This window comes from Condylostylus longicornis, unplaced genomic scaffold, assembly GCF_029603195.1.
Source record: "Condylostylus longicornis isolate FDR11 unplaced genomic scaffold, ASM2960319v2 ptg000010l, whole genome shotgun sequence".
NCBI lineage: Eukaryota > Metazoa > Arthropoda > Insecta > Diptera > Dolichopodidae > Condylostylus > Condylostylus longicornis.
The window spans coordinates 11,802,402-11,824,220 of NW_026577979.1; the positions used below are offsets into that span (position 1 = coordinate 11,802,402).

Below are 21,819 nucleotides of genomic sequence, written 5' to 3' on the forward strand. Positions count from 1 at the left end.
AGTATCAATATTAATTGCAATAATGTTGCCAACTTATAAAGAATTCGTGAAAAACAACAAAAAACAAATCACAAAAAAAAATCATCTCTTCTAATCTTAAAATGAATTCTTCTAATGCAAAATTCAAAACGAAGGTAGGTAAAAATTCAATTTTTCAAATTGAGAAAAAAAAACAAGAAATAAAAAAAAATTAAAAAAAAATCTTGAAATTTCAAGGCCAAGGCCAAGGTAATCATTTTTGACATACGAGTATTCACTTTTCAAAAAAAAAAAAGCGATTTGTTTTTTTTTTGCCGAATTTATTCTTAATTTTTTTTTATCGTCAAATATTTATAAAAGAACAAAACAAAAAACCATAATGGCAATAAAAGAATTTTTACTAAACCAAAATGAGCAATTAATGCGCCTCACATTTGAATTTGGCTACAATATGAACGCAAGAATAGTATGGTGCGGCGCAGCAGTTCGGTGTCTATTAAAATTATGTTTTTTTTTTTGTTTATTTCAGTTAATTTTTTTTTATTCTACTGATTAGCCGCAGAACTTGATTTAATACAAAAAACAACAGAAAATTTCGTTTTTATTTTTTTTATTTTTTAAGCTTTGAAATCCTACTGTTATGGAACAGGTATGTAGAATGCATACCTATAATAATATCTAGACTTATGCATATGTAGACGAGTACAATATTTATGAGATTTTTATTCATTCAATTGGAAAAATTATATTTCACATTAAAGACAATTAATAAGAGGCATGCTACTAAACCATCTATACCTAACCTCTTGAGTGCACACTTATTTTTTAGGGACGTTAAGTGCACACATGTACCACTTTTGTCTCTTGTCCTTAATTTTGTCCTTCTGTGTAATAAAAACACTTACAGTCTCTTATATTCTTGAATTTTTTGCATTTGCTCTTGAGGGTTGAAAGTAAACTAATTAGATAATATTTACAAAGGATCACATTTTCAAAATATTGCTGGACAAGAGTGGAGCATGTGTGCACTCAAAAGGATAGATATGAGGCCATTATATGTATGTATGAATGAAATTGTTCCGTAACACATTCAGCTAGGAGTTGATATATTTTAATAATATTTATTGTGATTTATTTGCTAATGCAGAAATTTAATTGTAATTAATCTGTTGTCGAAGTTTATATTAAAAATATTTGCTTTAACCACTCAAATCCAGTTTACATAATTATTATTCAATAAAAAAAATTCTAATAACATAAAATTATCTGGCACATTATTTCAAATTTTCTAGTAAAGTACCTTTAAAGCACGTTTTCTGACTAGAACTTAAATTTATTCCAATTAGATTCATTTCTTAGATTTTCAATTAAATTATTAAGTTTAGTTTTTGGAAAAATAAGCGATTTTAGGCATGTATAAAGTCTTTTAGAACTCATACAATTGCGTCTTATTCGAAATCAACATTTGTATGACTTTCGAAGTAATAAATTTATTTAAAAACATAAATTAAATAGCTTCCCCTCTCCATTTCACATTATTAATGCAAAATAACTTAACAAATGTTGCTACATATTTTATATGCATGTATGTAGATCGTTTATTAATGATTGCTTCAAAGATTTCTAAATATATATCTCTGTACATTTATAGTTTTTAGAGCTAAAATTAAGCTTAAAAATATTTTAATTTTCTTCAGTTGCTAATCATTTAGAAAGTCGATTGGCTGTTATAAAGAATCAGTTATGTATCTTGAGTATCCATGCGTGACAAGAAAAATTAAAAAGAAAGAAAAGCTTTTTGTTTTGATTTCAAATCTTATTAGAAATGCAAAATGCGTTTACTTAGAATTTTTTACCGACCGTATTGTGTAAACAATAGGTATTACCGACCGTATTGTGTAAACAATAGGTAGGTTATGTGATGGCAACAAATTTTGCATATCGAGTTTTCGGTGGGAACGTACTTCTCCATAGTAGGGAAGTGTAAATAAACTATTTTTAGCAACCTGTCGGTCTGTCGGTCTGTCGGTCTGTCGGTCTGTCGGTCTGTCCGTCTGTCGGTCTGTGTGTGCACGCGTGTATCTCAAGTTCGGCTGAACCGATTTTGATGAAATTTTATATGCAAGTTTATTTCCACCATGGCACGGATCGATCAACTTTTGGTATATATCAGGCCTCGGGAACTGCACTTTTTAGCGGGCCTGTTTTACATTTTTGAGCATATTGAAGAACATATTCAACCGATTTACTTGAAATTTCATATATAAGTTTTGCTCTACCGGCGATGAAACCTCCTAATTTTTGGAAGAAATCAGGCGTCAGCAACTGGACGTTTACTACGGGCCAAATATACATTTTTGTGTATATAAAGAGAAATAATCAACCGATTTAATTGAAATTTAATATATAAATTCCTCGTATGAAAACTATGAACATATAAATTTTTTGGAAAGATCAGGGCTCGAAAACTGATTTGCGGGCCGATTTTACATTTTTCACCATTTTGAAGAAAATATTTAACCGATTTACTTGAAATTTCATATATGAGCTTTGTTTGACCGTCCGTGAAAATTCCTAGCTTTTGGAACAAATCAGGCATCGGCAACTGGACGTTTACTACGGGCCAAATATACATTTTTGTGTATATAAAGAGAAATAATCAACCGATTTCATTGAAATTTAATATTTGAATTCCTTGTATTAAAACAATGAACATGTAAATTTTTTGGAAAGATCAGGGCTCGAAAACTGATCTGCGGGCCGATTTTACATTTTTCACCATATCTACGGAACGAATTGATGGAATTCCTTGAAATTTGATATTTGAGTTCTGGTTGTTACCGAAACTAACTGGCGCGCATTTCAGGGAATTCGGGTAGCACAAAGCGAAACTCTACTAAGAGCCAAATTTACATTTTTCTAGGTATGTTAACTATAAGCTTACCAATGTCCTAAAAATTGGAAAGAAGTATTTAACAGACATTTTTATAATATTCTGTAACACTTTCACTTAACTAGACAATACACATTGAGGTCGGTTATGTGCTGACCACATCAGATTTTTTTTATTTATAATATTAATTTTTCCATGTCTTTTGTTCCATGTCTCGTAGTAAACGCTAACATTTTTATAAAATTTTATGCCTTAGTTTCTATATCGAAATTCTAAAATAGATTTAGCCATAAAAGAGTTGTATGCTGTTGTAGTGGCGGTGTTAGTTCGAGTTCTTTATCAAATTTGCGATACGATGTGATTTTTGATTATTACAGTTATTAAATGCTAAAATTTTGTTAAAAATCGTGTTAATGAAGAGAAAATAAAATGTAAAATAAAAAGCAATTGCACAAATGTAAAAATTTTGGAATAAAAGTCTTTGTTTTGTCATTCTGTTTTGCACCTTACAGTACAACAGTCGTAGGTTTTTGCAAATTCTCATTATAACGTCATTTTCAAGGGTAATTTAATTATTGTTAATTTTTAACTATGCATAAGAAAAATTGTAAATTAGAGATATGTACAAATACTTGGCTCGAATTTGACCGTTTATATTGCAGTGAAGAAATGCTTCGCCAAATAATGAAATTTGCTTTGACTGCTTGAAAATTTTCTTTAATTTTTAAAATGTGTTTAACGAATTCTTTAATAGAGAAACTATTTTAAAGTTGACTTTATCCGCGATACGTTGATTGGGTTTACCAATTCATTAAAGGTATTTATGAATAATGCCATGGCCAATACACAATCAATATACTCGTAATATTATATTTTCACTGTTTAATGTGATAAGTCTGGTTGAAAAATTACAAAATTCTGCACTTTTAAGAATTTTATAGGAATTTTAAGAGCTCAAAATTGATAAGTCGTAGATTTGAATAGAATACAGATTTAAATCTAGCGAACTTGAATTGAAAATAATATTCCGAGTATGAAGTTTTATTGCAATTTTTATTGCTTAATTTTTGGTTTTAGTGAAATATTTTTGGTGCAGTGACAATTCGACAAGAATTTATTCCTTTTTAATCACGTGGTATCTGGTGAAATCTTAAATATTAAAGTTATAGGAGCAATATTTTTAAATTTACCATTTCCGCGATGTTATAATTATCTTCTTTACTCCAATTTCAAATTTTAGTAATATTATGCATAGATTTTAGAAAATGCATATTTGTTGGAGGTACACTTTTTGTATTTTATTGAAATTCATAAATTTTACTTTAGATTTTCTTTTTATTTGCATAAGAAACGTACTTTTTGTCATATAAGATTTTTTTTCTTTTGACATAAAACAATTAATCTTTAAGTAAAAGTGTCATTGGCCTCACTTTTATTGGGATTTATAGTATTTTTGTGTATGTATGACGTGTGTCTGTTGAAATAAATCATTGTTTTTTGTTGTATTCCATAGAAAAATTAATTAAAACTTTAAAACTTTCGTAAAATATTTACTTTCACTCTTCAGTTTGATTAATGACTGCAATTTAAGATTCAAACTTGATATTGAACAAAAAAAATTTTTAATTTATAAAATTTAATATTGTTAATTAATTGTCAAAATTTGCATATTATATCAGAAATTATAGTTTTGCTCGTATATGACATTTTGTGACATTAAGAATCGAAAGTATATCAGATTAATATTTTCGATCAAGCTCTTTGTGACAACATTTTAGTTTTGTAAAAACTAACATTTAAAAAAAAAGGGTTTAACAGCACATTTTAGAAAATTTTGCGTAACACTCTCACTGCCACGTTAGTTAATACGTTACTGTCAGCAATGGCAATAAAGAGTTATTAAAACGATTTCCACTATCGCGACGATTTTTAGCATATAAAAAAAAGTATAAGTACCATATTAATAGGTGTCTAAATTTCAGAAAAACCCCATTCAACCATCAGAGTCTCAATTTAACAAAAAAATATTCCAAGAATGACTGACGAGACGATTTTCGAATAGCTCTTTGAAAGGTGGAAGTATCTGCCAAAACAATTTTTTAAGTTCTGATTCTAAAATTCAAAAAAGGATTAAAAATGTCGTGGCAGTGAAGGTTCCAGCGAGATTTGCATTTTTCAAATTTATTACCAAGTTTCATATCTTATCAGAGAATACGCTATTCTCTGAATATTTAGATAATTAGTTTAAAGGTTTGTTTAAGAGTTTTTGTAATTTTTATTTTAAGAGACACAATATAAAAGGGAAGTCACACCTAAATTAATAGGAAAAATTTCTTTCCAAATGCATACACACATCCATGTATGTATACACATATTATTATGTATGTATATTTATATATAAATTTTTTTAATCAAACAATAATATTAAATGCACAGCATGAATTTCTATTATCCGACCAATTTGTCTCATTTATGTTTTTCCAAATTTATATAGATTTTTTCTCTTCTTAAATTCGGAATAAATAATGCTTTTACTAACAAACCTATAAATACCTTTAAACCCTATATATATACCTGTGTGAATATTATATAAAACAAAATTAAATTATCTAACAAGAAATAAAAAAATAAATAAAATAAAATAATAAGTCAAAGTTAAAAACTTTTGAAATTTTTCAGATATTTGAAATCACTTTTATTATAAAACAGTGGACGACGGCAACAACAAAAATTTTAGGTTCAACAATACACGGTCTGAAACGCAGTATAGCATATACTATATTTATACATTCAAAAGAATGTACACAAACACATGCACATATTATACAAAATTATTATTAAATTATTGTGAATCAGAATCGCTAACAAGAAGAAAACCATACACTCGCTGAATATTAGCAACAACAATTTAAAAAAACATGCCTTTTTTTATACTAAAGAGCAAAAACAAAATAAAATTTTTCAAGATAATAAAAAAATAAAAGTCAGATTCATCTTAAAAAAAAAAACAAAAATAAAATTTTAAAAATAAAAAATGAAAAAACAACGAAAATTCTTATAAATTGTGCAATACAAGCAATATTGGTCATAAAAATTACGTAATCAATGCGCAACAAAAACCAAAATATTAAAAAAAAAAAAAATGAAAAAACAAAAATGTTGAATACCAAAAACAAAAAAAAAAAACGAGGACTCGCTATAAAGCTGGTGGTATTCGTTGATCTTGTTTACGTGATTTAACTTTGAGTTCTGAGCCACAATTATTTTTTATCAATTTATTCTTGTCTTTCCTTGTGTGGTTATTTCTGCTTGCTTACAACAGTAGTGTTCACCGTTCGCTTCATAATAATTATTGGGTTATTTCTCCTGATTATTTTCTTCATTCGTTCACTATATACCTGCATATATTGAATACATACTTATATTCTGTCTACTTTGTTGAAGTAAGTCTTGATTAGGATTTACTGAATTTATTTTTAGGAATATCGCAATGACGACCCTCTATTTTAAAAGCCTTTTTCCAATGAAATTAAAAATGCTCGCGAATAAAAATTTTTTCAGACAATATACGGCAAAAAAATAAGTAAGAACAAGCTACACTTTTCATTGTATGTACGTACATAAACTAAACTGTTCATCTTCCGAAGTAAAAATAATAAATTTGAAATAATATTTTGAAACTTAATTCATAAAAAAAAATTTAGATGCAAAATTTGGAGAAGATTTCAACGAGTTAAAAGTATAGTGTAAGAAACTGTCTCAGAATGTTAAGTTATATAGGTAAGCCCACTATACCCATAATGGTTAAAAAAAATAGTATAATTGTTATTTTGAAAAATTATTTAAAGTAATCGAACCTCTGGTATCTACATCCTTTGTTTGTTTTGAGCCGAATTTTTATTTTTGAAGTTAAAAAATTTATCACAAAAATTTTTATTTGTTCTTGCAACATTTAAAAAATTTTAAAAAATTATTATATTTGGCTTGCGCTTTAGAAACGCTATTGTAACATATTGAGGATTTGGGCTTATTTTCCAGCAAAAAAGTATTATCAATTTTAAAATAGCGTTGTCGTTACCGTTTCGAATAAGATAAGATCTTTTTTAATTTAAACACAGGATTTTTTATCTGTTTATTTACAGTTTCTGCCTAAAAAATACTGCAACAAATCTAAATGTCTTATTTGAAGTGCCCAAATCGTTACTTAATTTAATTTTACGTAAATAACGAATTGATTAAAAATTATTCAAACAAATTATCGCCAACCATTCATCAGTTTCACCACTGATCTTAAAAAAATATAATTGATGACATTGATTGTTGAATTTTTTTTTTGTTCCTTATTCTTTTGAGTTCCTTTTCTTAATATAATTTAAAAGACCAAGCCAGGTTAAACTGTTGGGAATTTATTGCACTTACATAACCAAATACATAATGTATGTATAATATGAATATACGAATATAACACAATTGGGTTTGCTTATGTTTAAAAGTCCTGCACTTTCTCAATATGTTATCTAAAAACACAAACAAATACAGTATAATCGCATCATGCATGCATTTGGATGGCATAATAAAATCACATACATACATACCTTTTATATAGGTTCCTCAGAAATTTATGGATTTTTAAATGAAGTCGTTTTAAGAATTTTAAATTGTTAAGAATTGGTGTTGGTCACTATCAAGACCTCTAGGGCATTCACTAAATATTCATTAAAAACATTTTTTTTTTTCATAAATATTACATTGAATGTGATTTTATGTTATAAATGAAGTTTGAAGTGATGAAAAAAAATTTAATGAATAAAAAACAAAGGAGTGAAACGAAAATATTAAATTGGTTTTTGGTGGTAAAAGTAGCCTAAATGAGATCAATAATTATAATTTATTGTATGAAAAAAGAAAAGAATGAAAGGAAAAAAAAAACTAAAAACGAAACACTGAAAATTTTGGAAAAAATTTAAAATGAATGGAAAACAGTTACGAAGAGTGTCGAAAAGAAATTTTAAAGAAAAATCTGTTGAGATTTTTTTTCAGATACAAGACCTTAGACAACAATATTTAAGTTACGTTGAACTTGCATTTCTCATTGAATACAATTTTTTTTAAAATGGTTGTGAGTGTGTGTGTTTTTTGTTCTTTTTTTGGAAAATTTTCAAGTATGGTTTAATAACTTTTAAATTTTTCATGGTTGTGTTTTTTTAAACAATATTGACGCAAGTTCAGTGTTGTAAAACGGAAATTCAAAATGTACGGTCATATAATTCGGTCATAAATAATTCGTGACGTCATAAATATTTCTTTACATTTTGATAAATTTTTTTTGCACGACCTATTAAGCATATTTAGATTTTCATATTTTTAAAATATTAATATTAATTTCAACGAATATTTCGCTTTAACAATGGTATATCGAGCCAAAAATCACAGACTTTAGTGTTAAAAAAAAGAAGACTTAGGGGGGCTTTTTGAAGCAACGACAAAATCTTGCTTTTTCACATACATTCTAAATGTACAATTCCTGATTCAAATAATTTTTATTCATAAAATTTTCTTGTCATCGGCAGCGAGCTCTTTCGGATAATCAAAGCAAGGTATTAAAACAGAGGACATAGTAAAATAAGAAGTAAAAGATTGAAAGTGAGAAATTGTTTGAACTGAACGTTTCCCAGCAATACAGAAATACAGAACAAATTTATGAAACAGATGATTAAAACAGAAGTTGTGGACACTACTCATTCCCTTTGTATTAAAAACATTCTATTCTATTCAATTCTTCTGGTTCGAAATTTGGATTTAAACAATTCGGCAAATTTATTTTTAAAATGCATTTGCTTTTGAACAAGAAAAAGTTAAATTTTAATTCTAATACAATTTTAAGTTTTATGTGAATAATTAGGTGACAAAATTTTGGGATTTTATTATTAAAATAACATTACTAGTATTCCAAAAAGTGTCACTATGATATGAGGGTATCCTAACTTACAATATGTGTTCTGTATTATTGATTTGTTTATGTTGACACATTGTCATTGACCTGTTGACATAACGTGCTAATAACAGTGCCTATTGTCGTTGACCTGTTGACATATTATGCTACTAACAATGCCACTTTTATGAATCTTATGAGTTATGACGAATAACTACATTGTGAAAACTAACTAAGCAGTCTTAAATAATAATAAAATAAAATAAATTATCATATCTAGTGCTAAAATTTTTTCCAGGAATTTTCAAAGATTTTCATGGAAAATCTTAAAATAAAGGCAAGTGTGTTTATAATTCTATCAAGATATCATTAATATTATTAGAAAATACCAAATAACCTTAATAATTTATTATTACTTGGTATCGTGTAATTAATGCTATATGTATGACTACCAATATTCAATAATAGTAGCGTACATTATATCTACACAGACAATTAATACTCCCAAATATTATATAATCCTCAATTACTTAAGAATAAAAACTTAAATATTATGAGAGAGTTTGTAGCGGCATTACGTATGGTGAATATTTCATTCATTCATACACATGTGAGAGCCATAAATATTATGTTTTACGTTTTTCATTCTCATTAAAAATATATTATTGAATTTTAATTAAAATTAATTCAAGAGAACAATACTAAAAATTAATAAAAATAAAAAAAAAACCACAAAAAAAAATAATTATTGTGTGTTGAGAAAATTAATTTTAATTAATTAAAAATAATTGATTATTTCTATCCGGGTTGTTTTAAAATATTGACGTCATCTAAGGTTTAATATAGAATAATAAAAATTGAGGAAAATGTAAAACAAATATTTTGAAAAGATTGGAAGTGAGAAATTGTTTTGTTAATTTAAGTTAATAATTACAGCTTTCACACTATTGAAATTGGGAATACCAAATTTCATTCACCTTCTTAAGATTGACGTTCCTTAAGAAATTGCGATTTAATTCGATATTACTTACTTTTATACTTAGTTGTTCTATGTATTATGCTTGATAGTGGAGAAAGTTAGAGTAGTTTTGTAACATATAAGTGCACTGGAATGTTATATTTTTATGTTATGTCTAATTTTCGCCAGTTGTACAGCAAATGCCCGCTATACACTTCGATTAATTTCGTCTTATAGAATAAATTCTGTACTTCCTAAATTTGTACTAAAAAATCTGTACTAAAATCCCTTTGGATATTTTAACATTTAATTTGTAATTTTGTTTTTAAGTATAATATATGTTAATTATTATGATTATTTAATAATTATTATGTATTTATTATGATAATTAAAAAAACATTTTACATTAGAAAGGAATTACTGCAGATATGTGTATAAGAATATAATGTAAGTTCTGCTTGAATGACTGTTAACGAAATTTCATTAATGCCAATAATTTTTCTAACTATACTAGTGAAAGAATTTCTGATATTCAAAAATTCAATTGTGAATTTTAAAGCCTATAATACAAAATTGCAAGCTGCTGTTCGCTATTATTCAATAGCCTTCCAAAATTCACAAAAATCTCAGAACAAGTCAGCCGATTCCCGAAGCAAAATGAAAACGATATTTTTTACAATGAAATAAAATTTCGCCTAAGTATTTATTATACATGATTCAGATACCATGTGAGAAAAATATAAAGTGACCATCTAAGCATGTCTTAAGTCGGTATAATTTCAATAAAATTTTTAAATTTGATTTTCTAAATTAAAACTTTTAAGTCTTTATTGTTAATTTTGTATATGTGTAAACAATATATTGTTTATAATATGTAAAATTCTTAATAAAAATTTAAACTTACCTTAAACTAAAACACTCGCCAGTCGGGCGTTACCCGTCCAGCAATCCATAAGATAAATGTTTTGTTTGGCCGTGATGCCAAGATCCACTTAAAATGGAGAAAGCACGGCTTTAAATACAAAATTTAATTATGATTTTGACTTTATTTGATTTTTTCTTAATGTTTTTCCGATTCCGTTCTGTATTAATGATTTAAAAGGCGTTTTTGTTTTCGTGTTTGCTGTTATTTTTAAAATATTTTTCTAATTTTTGTTTTTCTAAATTATTAGATTTGAACAATATGTTTTTCTTGTTATTATCGTAATAGCAGTAGTGGTAAATTTTTTTTTTTTTTTAATTTTCCTTTATTTTCTTATTAATTTTTTATTAATGATTAATCCTTAAAGTTTGTTTTCTTGTTTTTGTTAATTAAAAAAAATTTTTCGTCATGTAATTTCGAAACCGTTTTTGCTCTAATTGAATCCACTTCGTTTTATAAAATAAGAAACAACAAAAAAAATCCAAACAATGATTTCTGAAATGAAAAAAAAAAAATTCAATTATTAAAAATGCACAAATATTTTTTGTTTTGAATTTATTATTATTCAAACATTGCAGTTAAAACTAAAATTGTAAATAAAATGGAGTACACAGTGTTCCTGTATAATAAAAAGAAATTCGTGTTTTCCCATAAGTTATTGCGTTGTACGTGACAGAATGGAATATACAATTGCATAAATAGAATAGAATTTTGTCCTTACATAAAAATGTTAAGGATGTGTACAATTGTAATTAAAACTACCCTCTTAAGTTATCGCTTCCATACAATTGGACACAATTTTTATAATTTAAAATTTTTGATGGAATATTTTAGCTATTGGGTGTAAGTAATCTTAAGGATATTTTTTAAATATTTTTTGGAAGAGATGATAGTTATGCAAAAATATATGGCAAAATAAAATGTTCGCTTATCAAGGTTAAAAAAAAATTACAAAAAAAAATTTTCTTTACACACTTAAATTTCTAACTTATATATTCTACTTTCGCTCTTAAATTACTATAATTTTTTGGAATCAATGTTTTTCCCATTTCAAGTTTGCAACTCTATCAGTTAACTTTCTCGTATCTACCTTCTTTTGGTTCTTATCGAATTCCTAACTGTACTTTTTGTGTCTATTTATATGAATCTTACAATCGAACCATGAAACTATGAATTCTTAAAATTTAGTGGCATTTTATTTTTGCCGAAATCCTAAATGAATCAATATGTTATGGACCACCCGGTACACATATGAAAAAAAAAAATAAGCGATTAAATTTCCAAGAATTTTGTTTTTTATTTGATGTTTTTGTTATTTTCTTTTTCTTTTTATTAGAAGTGTTAAATTTTAATCGTTTCATTTTCATTTAAATTACTTTTGTATCAAATTTTAGTTTTTTATTTGGAAAATTTATAAGGAAAAAAAAAATTTTTTTATACTACTTGTGCTTTAATGCATTTTTTTTATTTCAGTTTTTTTGATTGTCGTGTTCAGTTTTTTTTTTTACTTTATTAACAAAAATATTTTATTGGAATTTAAAATAATGCATAAGCAATAAAAAAAAATATTTCTGTTTTTTTTTTTTTGCCGTAATTAGATCTGAAAATTACTTGCCTACACAATGTTAAATGGCCACCACATATTGAAATTCAAAGAAAATTGTTGCGTTTATTTTCGAAATTCGTAATTTTTGAAACATTAGTGTGCGACACATTTTTTGACATTTTATAACATTTGTTAAATTTGATATTATGACAAATTATTTTTATGTTAAATATTTTTTTTTTTATTTTTATTACTTATTAAAAAAAAATTTACTTGCACCAATAAAAAATGCTTTAATTAATTTTAAAGTTTTTTTTAACCAGTGGCGAAGTATTTTTGATTGTGTTCATTTTTAAAGTCGGTGGTATGAGGGAAAATTTTGATTAAAATTAAATACCTACTAAAGGAAAAATAGTTGGACTTCTTTGACTACGTCAACCATCTGTTCTGCAGTTGCATAAAGAAGCTGCCAATTGTTATTCTTAAAAAAGTAATAATTAGTTTAAGCAATTACACGTTGTGCTAGTATTGTGTTGTGTACAATACCTGGTATTGTGCTAGGCACAATACCCGTTTACATACTATGTCCTTATGATTGAAGCATCTCATATGTGAACAATACTAGGTAATCATATAGAATATAGTATAAAGCAATAAATTCGAGTTGAAAAAATTTTTTAATAAAATTTTTCTGTTTTGAATCGTTCCTTTGATTATATGTCATCCATCTGTTTTGCAGTCGTATGAAGAAGTTTCCATTGGTTAGGACTTCTTGTAGTTTTCATTTAAGAATTAATTGAGGTAAATTATCGAAACTCTAACAGAATACAAACTAACTTTAGGATGTTTGGATTTTTAATAAAGTTCTCAAGATTCAAATTTAACAGTATTGGATTAGATTTGGCAATAGTTTTTGCTTGCAACCACAAAAATTAATTTTGAAATGAAATTGTAGTCAAAATGTTCACTTGGAATTTTTCTTTTAGTATTATCATAGCTGATAAATCATTAAATTAATATTATTATCATCAGCTTGTTATAATAGAATTATTGCGAATTGTACAATTTTCATACAACTGAATGAAATTATATAATTAAAATTTGAATAATAAGTTTAAATAAAATCGATCACAATATAAAGTATAATCATAAAATAAAAAATTTCTTTTATCTATTTTAATTAAAGTTATTAAGTCTGTATGCATGTACACTATGCACATATACGCACATTTTAATGATAGGAAAAAATCAACATTTTTATTGAATTTCGCTAAAATTTTTCTTGTGTTTGTTTTTTGTTTTTACTGAAGTAAAAAGCAAGTAAATGACATGAAATGACTTTGTTTATAGCTTTCATTTTTATTAAGTGCTTTTTCTATATTCGTTTTTGTTCCCTATTTTTTCTATTTCTTTTCTTTTTTTGTTCTTCTTTTTACTATATTCATTCATCGTTCCTCTTTTATCCTTTTTAACTTCAAATCAAATATACGTAAATCCAAAAGGATAACCTTAGACTTATATTTATTTAAAATGTCTGGTTAATACAACGATGTGACTACACTCCAATACAAAAAAAAAAAACAGAAATTAAAAATTTAATTTAATTTGAAAAATGATTCAACCTAAATGTTTTTGTCTTTACTGAATTAAATTAAAACTTTATCTACTGTCTATTGAAAGAACTATTTCTTCTAATGTAATTAAGTTACTAAACGGCGAGACAGTTTTTGATATTAAAGTCAAAAATGAAAGAAAAATGTGTCAAAAATAATATTATAGAGGGTGTTTCGCATAAGGTGACAAATAATTTCACGGATGATCCTTTGATCAACATATATTGTACGAGGGGGGGGGGGGCCGTTTGGGGTGCAAATTTCTTATTATACATACTTAACTAAAAATTGCGAATGTTATGTTTGTATGACACGCATGAAATATGCATTTTTCGCACGTTTTTAAGAACATTTAACACGTTTTACTGACAAATTAATGACAAATAGAGAAAAATACTAACTTTTAGAACTCATTGTGGTTCATCGAAAAAAATAAAAAAATAAAAACACAAATTTTCGAGAAATTTCAAGTTTTAAAAAAAAAATCCAAAAAAAACACTAAAATTCTGAATTTGACGAACTTTATCTCGAAAACTATGGCTCAAATCAAATTGATTCTAAGACCAAAACTAAGCAAAAATATTAATCGCCTGTAAAACAAGCTCTCTATATCACATGGTACCGAAGTTGTAATAATTTATTTATAGGTAGGAAAAATGTAGTACATTTTGTTTCAACAGGGTGTGGCTTGAAAACGAGCTTATCAGCACCCAAATAATTTTGGCTAGAAATTGATCAAAGAATCATCCCTGAAATTATCTGCTACCTTATATAAAGCACCCTGCATAATCTTTAAGTAGTTAAAATTAATCAAAAACGCCCAAGCGCCTAGATATATGCAACTTTTTAATAATTTTTTTTTGCAAAAATTCTTAACGAAAAAACCGAATTTTCTATTTTTTTCATTAAATTTGTATAAAAAATATTTTTTTTGTTGGAATTCCTCCTTAGTATTTTTTGTGTCTGAGTGTATAAATAACACATAATCCTACGTACTTCATTCATTCAATTCATCTATTGCGTTCGTGACATTTTTTGCATCAAAAAAAAAAAAATATGTATGTACTAAAAACCTTTCATGTATGGAATTGAAAAGAAACCTAGAATTCCCTACACGAAATAATATTACTTATTATTCCCTCTCGAAATATTTATACTACTACCATAATAATATGTACATAATTACGCACATACATTCATATACATATTACTGTCTGTATGCACACAAATGTATTACACATTATGTTAATTGTATATTCATATGTGTAGGTATGTAACAGTTACAGTGAAATTCATTTATGTATGAATTTATGAATTAAAAAAATATTTATTAGTTTCGGGATTTTTTATATACTTGGAGTTACTTGGATTAATTGTAAAATTGTGTGTTTGCATAAAAAGGATTCGAAAATTTTTCGGGATTTTTTATATACTTGGAGTTACTTGGATTAATTGTAAAATTGTGTGTTTGCATAAAAAGGATTCGAAAATTGTACAAGGACAGAAAAATTATTTTTAAAATTTCAATTTAATTTTAAAAAAAATCTGATGTGGTCAGCACATAACCGACCGCATTGTATATTGTCTAGTTAACTGAAAGTGTTACAAAATATTATAAAAATGTCTGTTAAATACTTTTTTCCAATTTTTAGGACATTAGTAAGCTTATAGTTAACATACCTAGAAAAATGTAAATTTGGCTCTTAGAAGAGTTTCGCTTTGTGCTACCCGAATTCCCTGAAATGCTCGCCAGTTAGTTTCGGTAACAACCAGAGCTCAAATAAAATATTTCAAGAAATTCCATCAATTCGTTCCGTAGATATGTTGAAAAATGTAAAGTCGGCCCGCAGAACAGTTTTCAAGCCCTGATCTTTCCAAAAAATTTATATGTTCATTGTTTTAATACGAAGAATTTAAATATTAAATTTCGATGAAATCGGTTGATTATTTCTCTTTATATACGCAAAAATTTATATTTGGCCCGTAGTAAACGTCCAGTTGCTGATGCCTGATTTCTTCCAAAAGTTAGGAATTTTTTTGGACGGTCGAGGGTCGAGTAAAGCTTATATATGAAATTTCAAGTAAATCGGTTGAATACTTTCTTCAAAATGTTCAAAGATGTAAAAAGGCCCGCTAAAAAGTACAGTTCCCGAGGCCTGATATATCCCAAAAGTTGATCAATCCGTGCCATGGTGGAAATAAACTTACATATAAAATTTCATCAAAATCGGTTCAGCAGAACTTGAGATACATGCGTGCACACACAGACCGACAGACCGACAGACCGACAGACCGACAGACGGACAGACCGACAGACCGACGGATCGACAGCTTGCTAAAAATAGTTTATTTACACTTCCCTACTATGGAGAAGTACGTTCCCACCGAAAACTCGATATGCAAAATTTGTTGCCATCACATAGCCTACCTATTGTTTACACAATACGGTCGGTAATAATTTTTCTGGGTTGTAGATTCAAGAAGGGAGAATCTAAATACTCTAATATGTCATTTTGGTGTCCAGTCCTTTAGACAATTTTGTTTATACTTTCAACTATATTTAAATGTTTTTTTCTGTAAAAGCAGTTTTACGAAGTCAATTGGCAAGGCATTATATTGCTGTTTAAGTTGTTGTTCCAACGTTTCTGTTATTTATGTTCAAATTCACAAAACACCTTGTGTTAATAAGTAAAAACCAATACTACCATTATAGTTTAGTTAAAAATTATATTTTACACCGGTATCTTGAAAGAATTCAAATACATATCTTAATTCAATTATATAGGAGTTCGTAATAAAACATACAAAATGTTAAAAAATTTTGTGCACAAGAATGGTGAAATATTATAAACATCTTAATAAGCAAGATGCATTCATTGTGCGCAATATCTTGTACAATAATCACAGGTTCATTCTATTTTAATTATACTGTAGGCTATACACTGTAAGTGTGAAATCATTCCGCTATATTGACTCTGATATCAATGTACAACATACAAATAAGTGTATAATAATATTTAAGAAAAGTATAATATTAACGAAAAAAAAAACAGTCTACATTTTATTAAAGTACTTTCATATATAAGTAGATATACATACAATTTCATAAACCAAAACGAAAGCTTCCAGTAATTGTTCTATATATCCCCCTATACATACACAATATATAATTACATATTTAGAATAAAATACATACATACTTATGTTACTTTTTACTTCAGTAATGTTCTAAGTAATGTTATTGTCGGCTATATTAAATGTTTACAAATATCAACCTACATATCTATATTATTGTTATTATTACATATAAGTAGATTATTTACATATAGATATTTATATAAAATGAGTACTTATAATAAATCTGGTAGACTTTTATAGTTTGCCGCAATATAAAATAAATATACAAATGTGTTTGTATGCATATTACTTAAAAAGGAAAATAAAAAGTGTACACAAGTGCATTCGCCTCTTTTTATAGCTACACACATTGTATACAAAGTTATAATTATTTTTAGAAGGATTAAAAAAAAAAAAATAAAACAAAAACAATATAAAAATATCCTTTTTTTTTACGTTTACTTTTGTCGCTTTTGTTACAGAAAAAAAAAAAAAATATTCTGTTTTTAACATTTTTTCTTCTTATCATTTTGGAGTCCTTTTTTAAGGACTCCTATATTCATATATGTTCATACATATATATTTATACATAAATAATATGTGCTGTTAACTAGTATAAAAATTTACTTTCATGTTTTTATTTTTTTTTTTTTTGTAAAATGTTGTTGGCAAGTAAGTAAATTCAAAGATAAGAAATTATAATTTCAAGAGAAAAAAAAATTATGAATGAATTTTTTTTGAAGAAGAAGAAGAAAATTGCAAAAATGAAAAAAAAATAAAAAGCAACAAACGCATATCTTCTCTCTTTTTCGGCCTTCTTTGAAAAGTCCTTGAATGTAGACTGCTCAGATCTTTGAAGTTTTTTTTTTCCTGTTGTTGTTTTGATTTTGTTTTTTCGGTTATTTACAAATTTTTCTTTGATTTTTATTTTTGTATTTCTGTAATTGAATGTATAAAATTTTCTCTATAAATAAGAAAATGAATTTTTTTTTCCATATCTTTCAATGTAGATGAGAATAAAAACAAGTAAAAAATGAAACAAAAAGTAAAATATAGGAAAACATTTTTATAATCTATAGAAAAAATTCTTAAAGAACGCATTTCCCAGGATTTCATATACAAAATTTCATTTTCATTTTCATTTCCATATGAGCGGAAGAAAGAGGAGTAAAAGGGAAAAGTAAGATAGAAAAAATTTTTTATATATTTTTTTTTTATAAAGTTAATAATTATTTTTGCTTTCCTTATTCTTTTTTCTTGCAAATACAAAAAAGTATTATTGAGGTGTGTATGTGTGTGTTATGATATTATTTGCAAATATGATGTTTGTAGTAAGGATAATGGGAGTATTGCTTAAAGTATTCTGTTTCAATTATAAAATTGAAATAAAAGTAGATTGTAAATAAAAAAAAAAATCTGAACCGGTACGTACTCCAAATTAACTATATGGCGTTATGTATTTTATTAACTTCCCTGCGAAATAATATGAGGAACGTGTATTCCATATATTAGAATAAAATAAATAAATAAAAAATGTAATCAAGAATAAAAATATTAATTAAATTGCCAAAGCATTTAAATAGAATATATCTGATATTTTTGTGATAAATTATTAGAAAATATTGTATTAGCACCTTATTATAATCAGCTATATATAAGAAACCCTAGAATTTATGAAGAAAATAACTTTACATGATTCAAAACAAATGTACTTCTGTATTTCGGAACAAAAACACTTAAAAAATCCAGATAAAACTTAAAATGTTTTATTTTTAAAGTTTCTGTTAAAATATGTAGTGGGTTTAACAGAACATTTGCATAATTTTGTTATAAAATAAATAAAAATTATGCAAACTAACAAATATTGTTATACACATAAAAACAGCCATCTAATCGTAAGATAAGCGAAGTACATCGGTTCTAACTTGAATTGCTATAATAAAGAGTGAATCAGAAGATATGCACCGTTATAAGAAATGAAATTATGAGCAAACAAAATATTAGGCAACAAGAAGTTAATTTGATTTAAGACCTGAATTTCTAATACAACGTGTTTGTTGTTTAATTAATAAGTACAGTGCCTATTACACTAATAATGTTAACGTAATGGAAATTGATTTAAGAACTTTTTTACCTGCATTAATAATACTCTTATATTAAAAATTCACTAAAATTTTGTACGGTAAAAGTAGATTTCAGTCGAAAACTTTTATTTAAACTCACTTGCGAATTTATTAATTTAAAAATTTTTCTGTATACACCCCATTTCACTTAGTTATGAAGTTCAAAGAGAATTTTCAAAATTTTTCAAAATAGTGAAAGAGAATTAGAAAGCAATGTGATATGTTTGAAAAATATAGCTTAACCTGTGCAATGTTTTATTTTATATGAAATAAATAAAGTAAAAAGTCATCTAATGAAAAATAGTGAAAAATTGATCTAAAATACTTAAGACTTCTTTAATTCTTAAGTGTGCTCATTCAAGAAATTTTTAAGAAATTACTGCTTTTTATGACAAAATTTAAAATATTTTACTATCATTTTAATTAGTTAAACATTAGAGTAATATTGCCAAAAATTGGTCACAATTTAAACGCCGCTTTACAATTTGTAATTAAATTTTGCTTTAAGTAGAATAGCTTGTTTTACTTGAAATATTTTCCTTTTCCCACAGTGATTTTATTCACATATCACTTTCAAATTTACTTACCTTATCACACCTCTCATAACATATTTTTCTTATAGATTTGCTCGTGTTCTCAATAAAATGTAATTTGTAACTTCAATATTCTCATTGCAATTTTGTTAGAAATTAAATTTCATTTCAAATAAAAATCTAACTTATTTTTTTTTTAAATTCCATTTAATTATAAAATAAGATTTTAATTTCTATCAAATAAAAATATTTCCCAGAAAACTACCCTACACATAGACGAAAATTATACTTTAAACAAAACTATTTGAAAAAAATTAAATATTGATAAGTCGTCTAAAATTGCATTATGTAATTAACAAATTCGAGACAAAGTCAGTGATAAAGTTTAAATAAATATTGTATAGACTGCAATATTGAAAGTTCCTTTCTACGTAAAAAAAAAAAAGAAAAAAATGAAATTTTATACTTATATCTACGACACGCAGAAAAATTTATGTTTGTGCAATAGTGTAAACTAAAAAAATATTTTATATAGAGACCAACGCACATACATCCACACAAAAGAAAACAAACCTTAACATTGAATTCATAAGTTCAAATCAAAGTATGAATGCATAATGTAAGTATATACCTAATACAAGCATATATTTTTTAATATACATTATAATAAATGTAGGTATAATACATACTCCTACCTATATATATACAATAATCATAATTTTAGGGCCACCGACTGAGACACTGAAACAATATGTTTTTTTTTTTGCTTAGAAATGATAACTAACTATACATAACCGTATGTTTCTGTGTGTGCCTCTCGATTACGAATTCACAATATTCTCTATACACACTCTCAATTATAGTGCATTCAAGTACATTATACCGTTGAATCAAATGCAAAGCCGACTTTTATTTAATATTTTGTTAACTAAAACAAATGACTAGACGTAAAATAAAAAAATTTTTTATTTTTTATTTTTTTTTCCTTACCAATTTCAAATGAGACTCATGAGTATTTGAATTGAAATCAAGAAATTTGTTCGAGAACAAGAAAATTTGATATTTTTGCATCAATCAGCAAATTCGGATGAATTAAAAGTTGAAAAAAAAATTGTATAAAAAAAAAAAAAAATTCATATTTCAAATTGTGTAAATTGTTTATTTTAAGTTTTCCTGAATCCAGGCCAGGCCAGACTGTTTAAAATTCTTGATTTTATTATTTTTTGCTTGTAATTTTTTTTGTTTTTGTTGTTTTTTACGATTATTATTTTAAAGCCCGTTTAACTATAAATGTAGGTAACCGGATATGCGGCATTGAATTTTTGGTTTTGTTGGTTTTTTTTTTCTCTGTTTTAATGTTTTTATTTTTTTTTCCCAAAAATATAATAACATTAAACAAGGGGGAAAAAAAATTGCAAATTTTTATTTTTATGTGTTTTTAATTTGTATGTTTGTGTGTATTGAAAAAAAAAAACGACGACCGACCCCCTGGTTTGTTTTTGTAAAATTAGAATTAACGATTTTTGGTAATTAATTTAATGAGTACTTTTTGTATACTCACACTACTCTGTCTCTCCATTTATTTTGCATATTAAAGGCTTAAAATGTGAGATCGTATGTAATAATTCTTTTGAATGGTATGGGGGTGTGTGTATATGTGTGCACATATTTCATTTTTATTATTTCGTATGCTTACTGATTTTTGTTTTACAATATTAATAAAAAAAAGTATTCTTAAAAAATTTTTTTCGTGTGTGTTTGTGAACGCGTCTATTTTTTTCTTCTTGTTTGTATTTTTATTCCTTAATTTACAAGAATTTTACAGATATTCAAATATTTCTTTTAAAAAATAACTAGGGTGGCATTTTTTTTTTCGTCTTTTTTTTGTTTTTCTTCTCTTTTCTTTTTTAAGCTATACTTCAGATATTCAATGTCAAGTTAAAGGATTTCAATGCAATGAAATAATGCAGTCTAAGGATTTTTAGGTTTCATTTTCATTTGGCGTTTTTGGTTCTTTTTTTATTATTTTTTTGGTATGATTTTTTGTTTTATATTTTTTTTCTTTTGCTTGCATTCTGTAATTTTTTGCATATGTATTTGAAAGGGCAAAGACTTTTTAAGGAGAATACAATTTTTTTTAAAAGAATTTTTTGGTACCAAAAAAAAAAAATGTTTTTTTATTTTTGTTTGTTTGTTTTTGTTT

General features: G+C 26.0%; 1 long non-coding RNA gene across 1 annotated transcript in view; it reads right to left on the reverse strand.

Annotated features, from left to right (window-relative positions):
* LOC129619084 (uncharacterized) overlaps positions 1-21,819 on the reverse strand; it is a 116,166-nt gene that overhangs the window by 47,035 nt on the left and 47,312 nt on the right. The window contains exon 3 of the long non-coding RNA XR_008697841.1: positions 10,667-11,179. This is a non-coding gene — a long non-coding RNA (uncharacterized LOC129619084). The remainder of the gene's footprint in view (positions 1-10,666; positions 11,180-21,819) is intronic.